General features: G+C 48.2%; 1 protein-coding gene across 1 annotated transcript in view; it reads left to right on the top strand.

Annotated features, from left to right (window-relative positions):
• The first annotated feature begins 4297 nt into the window (after positions 1–4297).
• The window catches only part of VIL1 (villin 1), a 30173-nt gene continuing 29716 nt past the window's right edge, over positions 4298–4754 (top strand). The window contains exon 1 of the mRNA XM_083489233.1: positions 4298–4423. The gene's annotated coding sequence lies outside the window, so the exon portion shown is untranslated. The remainder of the gene's footprint in view (positions 4424–4754) is intronic.

Here is a 4754-nt window from a genome sequence, read left to right as displayed (position 1 = left end):
TGAGAACAGTCTCTTGGTTTTTTTTTTCTGTGTAACCTAAAGCAGTGTTCCCCAACCTTGGGCCTCCAGCTGTTTTTGGACTACAACTCCCATCATCCCTCGCTAGCAAGACCAGTGGTCAAGGATGATGGGAATTGTAGTCCAAAAACAGCTGGAGGCCCAAGGTTGGGGAACAAAGCATAAGCTGTTGTTTCTTTGCTGATCATGGGTGATAAGAAGAAATGCAATACAGGTAAGGGAATTTCATTTTATTACTGCAATAGTCCTTAAAACAGGATTATGATTTAGGGTTGTTACAGTTACTGTCTAATTTATATGTCGCTTACTTGTCAAAAGGGCTTCTGAGCAGTTTGAAAGTATAAAGCCAGTTATGAAGGTTTGTTTCCTCACACTTGAACATTCGTTGGCCAACTATTCCCTCCACATTTGAATACTGGAAGCCCTCTAAGAAACTGAGAACACACAGACAGGGTCTAAATTGGCTGTGGCAGGATGAGAAAGATCTTTGGGTCATATTTGGAAGATGTCTGAAATTCATCTTGAGTGCTCAGCAGCAAAAAATGGCAAATTATATGTTAGGAATTTTTAGAAAAGGGGTTGCAAATGAACAGGGCAGGATCATCAGTATCTTTATATAAACCTGTGGTGTGACTGCATTTGCAATGTTGTGTAGAGTCACCTCATCTTTTAAAAATCTCTCACTATAACTGGAAAATATGCACAAAAGAGCAACAAGAATGAAAAAGTTGCCGGATGCCTTTTTTGTGAGAAATCAAATAAAAATGAATGACATACTGATGGAGAACCTGTGGCCCTCCAGGTGTTGCCAGACCCCATTTCGCATCTGCATAATTGGCCAACGGTCGGGAATGATGAGAACTGAAGCCACCAACATCTGGTGGTGGAGACAGAGCTTCCCAACTTTGGAACTGAACAAACCAAATCCAAATTGACGTGTGTAGAAAGTTCTGGAGGTAACAACTTAAAACCGTTGACAAAGCGAGTGACAAGTTATCTGATAATCTGAATCTGAAACTCACTACAGGCAGGATATTTAACCATTTTCTTGATATATTTAGAGGTGGTGAGGGACTGTAGATCAGTGGTGGAGCATATGCTTTCAATTTGAACTGGACTTCGGGGTGACCTTCAAAAAGACTCAACTGGCCAACAGAAGTAACCCAATTATGCAACAAAGAGGTAAGGGTGCTGGATGGGACTGGATTACAAAAGAAGAAAACAACCACTGATGTGGGCCAGGCCATTTTGCACACAGGGAAACACACATGCTCCTCCCAGAAAATGATAATAGTTTTACTCCATTACAGAAGAGGGTTCCCTGCTACTTCTACATCTCCCATCTATGCGCACAGCCTCCAAATATCCTAGTTGGTTTCTGTCTCTCAGAAAAATAGATGAGGAATATGTACCCCCCATACATTTTTGGACTCTCAACTCGCAGCTGCCCCAACCAGCATGACCAATAGTCATGGGTGAAGGAAGCTGGAGCCTTAAGAACTTACCAGAAGAGCCCTGCTGGATCAGGCCAGTGGTCCATCTAGTCCAGCATCCTGTGGACTAGTCAGATGCCTGTGGGAAGCTTGCAAGCTACACCTGAGCGCAACAGCACTCTGCCCACCTGCCATTCTCAGCAACTAGGATTCAGAGGCATAATGCCACTGACAGTGGAGGCAGAACACAGCCACTGGGGAAGCAACATTTCCCTATCCCTGACTTTACAACCAATACCATTGCAAAAGGCGGCATGGTTCCACCTTGACTGTGTCTAAGTGGTTTGGGGGTGCTGATATGAAAGGTGTTGCAATATTTGTTGCAGAAAGTGGGTGGGCAAGAAAAGGCATGTCCATCAGTCCTATGTGTGTACCCAATGAGGCAGTTGCAGCAACAGGGAGCCCCCACCTCCACCCCCAACCTTCTGCTTATGTATCTCCGCCACCCAAAGCTGCAGGCAAGCAGGCGAAGACTACACCTGCGTGTAACCTGTTTCTGCTCCTCCCTCTTCAATCCTCTTCTGGTCCTGGGAGACAGGGGAGCAGGAGAGGTGGGGGGAGGTGTGGAAACCCTTGACTCCACACCAGTCTGACTTACCGTATTTTTCGCCCTATAGGACGCACTTTTTCCCCTCCAAAAATGAAGGGGAAATATGGGGCGAATGCAGGCTTTCGCTGAAGCCTGGAGAGCGAGAGGGGTCAGTGTGCACCGACCCCTCTCGCTCTCCAGGCTTCAGGAAGCTATCCGCAAGCCTTGGGAGCCCGGCGCGACTTCCCTCTGGGCTCCCAAGGTTTGTGGACAGCAGCCTGCAGCCCGAAACCCGGGGAGCGCAGCGGAGCACGCCCCGGGCTTCGGGCTGATATCCGCAAGCCTGGGGAGCCCGGCGGGAGTTCCCGCCGGGCTCCCCAGGCTTGCAGATAGCAGCCTGTTCTGGGGGCTGGGGTCAGGGGCCCTGCGCCTGGGGGGGAAATAATTTTTTTTTCTTTATTCCCCCCCCCAAAAAAAAACTAGGTGCGCCCTATGGGCCGATGCGCCCTATAGGGCGAAAAATACGGTATCTCTTCCTCCTCCTGCCCCTGTTCTTCACTGTTCAGTCCTGCAGCAGCTTCTGCTGCTTGACTCTCATCTCTTGGCTGTTACAGGCTCCCCCAGTTCACTGATCCCTGCTTCAAAGTCTGTCTCCAACCCCCCTTTCTCCCAATGCCCGCTCATCACTATCCAGCCACCAGCCCTCAGTGTCCAGTCAGTCCCTGACAACCACGCCAGGGAGAAAGACTGGGATAGAAATTTAACTAATATATAAAGTTAGTAAAAAAACAACAACAGGTAAAGGACCCCTGACAGACTACTCTGGGGTTGCGGTGCTCATCTTGCTTTACAGGCTAAGGGAGCCAGTGTTTTCTGCAGACAGTTTTTCCGGGTCACCGAAACCAGAGCAGCGCACAGAAACGCCGTTTACCTTCCTGCCGGAGCAGTACCTATTTATCTACTTGCACTTTTTTGGCGTGCTTTCAAACTGCTAGGTTGGCAGGAGCTGGGGCCGAGCAACAGGAGCTCACCCTGTCTCAGAGATTCGAACCACCAACCTTCTGATCAGCAAGCCCAAGAGGCTTAGTGATTTAGACCACAGCGCCACCCGCATCAGCTTACTGCAAAGTTGTTGTTACTGCTTCTCTGTGAGAGAGTTTGTGCCCATTGCCCAGCACCAGGATAAGTGGGGTTGGCCTCTTTCGTCACAGGGCTAAGTGTCATTTCACATACAGTGGTACCTCGGGTTACATACGCTTCAGGTTACATACGCTTCAGGTTACAGACTCCGCTAACCCAGAAATAATACCTCGGGTTAAGAACTTTGCTTCAGGATGAGAACAGAAATCGTGCAGCAGCGGTGCGGCAGGAGGCCCCATTAGCTAAAGCGGTGCTTCAGGTTAAGAACAGTTTCAGGTTAAGAACGGACCTCCGGAACGAATTAAGTATGTAACCAGAGGTACCACTATACATCTTAGTGGGGAGAATTTCACCTGTTGCACATTCCTTTCTCATGATGATGAGAGAAGTCATGCATGGTTTCCCTTGCTAAGTAACTCTCTAATTTACAGAAGCTGCCTGAGGGTCTGGACCCAACAATCCTACAAGCTTGAGTGTCCCTCTCTGCACCTGTTTGGGAGTCTGGGTGCAATGGTTTAATCCACCATGCCTCTGAAGAGTCCATGCTCAGAATACGGAACCAGGAATCAACATCAGCCACGTTCTGGACCAAGGCATTTTGCTGCCCCTAATCAAGGGCCATAGTACCCAAGGCCAGTACAGAAGTTACTTTTGCACCTAAAGTGAAAATAAAAAAATCTGTAGCTTTTTTCTGACACCACAAACCAGCTGCCTAAAGCAGATGCCTCCCTCTGCCTAATGATAGGGCCGGTCAAGTGAAGAGGGATGGTTCAGCCCTGAAGTTTTGTCCCTGCACATTCAGTTCATCTTTTCTATTGTGCTTTGGATCTAACCCATTAGTTCCACCCAGAGGCTGCAGAAAGGCCAATTTTCTTCATCTTGTTTGTTTGTTCCTCAGTCTCTGGCTCTGTTCCTCCTAGTTAGGCTTGACTTGGCCTTTGTTTTCTCTGTTCTCTTCCCCCCCCCCCCACTGCATGAGCTTCTGTCTTCCCCACACCGCCTTTTAAATAGTGTTTGCTGGAATTCAGCTCACTGGGGGCCACGAAGGGGGGTGTTAACTGGCTGTCTACTGGAGCAGGAATAATCCATGCCTAGGCTGCTGGCTTTGCCACCCTCCGTCACCCAGACCGTTCTGCTTCTCCCACACAGACTAGGGCATAGCAACAACAACCAGCAACAAACTACAGAACCGAATTAATAATTTGGGGGTATTAAAAACATTTGGCATCTGCTCCTGCATCAGGTAAGCTGTGAGGCTGTTGTCTTTGAACTGGAATGTCACAAGGTGGGGCAGGTAGGATTGCCAACTTATCTGCTGGCCACTGTAGCTGTCTCTCTGGAAAACAGCTTAGGATCCAGATAGTCAGTGGTGACATTTATCTCTTTGCTGTGAAAAGCTTCACCTTCTGATTTCTTCATATCAAGCTGTTGTTAACATCACAAGAGCAGGCCAGGCTGTTTTGTGTTTACTTGTGAGTTGGCAACCAATGGGTTGGTCAGATGGCAATCACTGGAAAACCAGAATTTTGCGCGAAACAATGATTTTCTGCCTTTTGAAGAGATGGCGATTGGCA

Source organism: Podarcis liolepis, assembly GCF_965112155.1.
Source record: "Podarcis liolepis genome assembly, chromosome: 1".
Classification (NCBI taxonomy): domain Eukaryota; kingdom Metazoa; phylum Chordata; class Lepidosauria; order Squamata; family Lacertidae; genus Podarcis; species Podarcis liolepis.
Note: the sequence above shows the minus strand (reverse complement) of the source record. Positions and strands in the feature narration are given on the sequence as shown.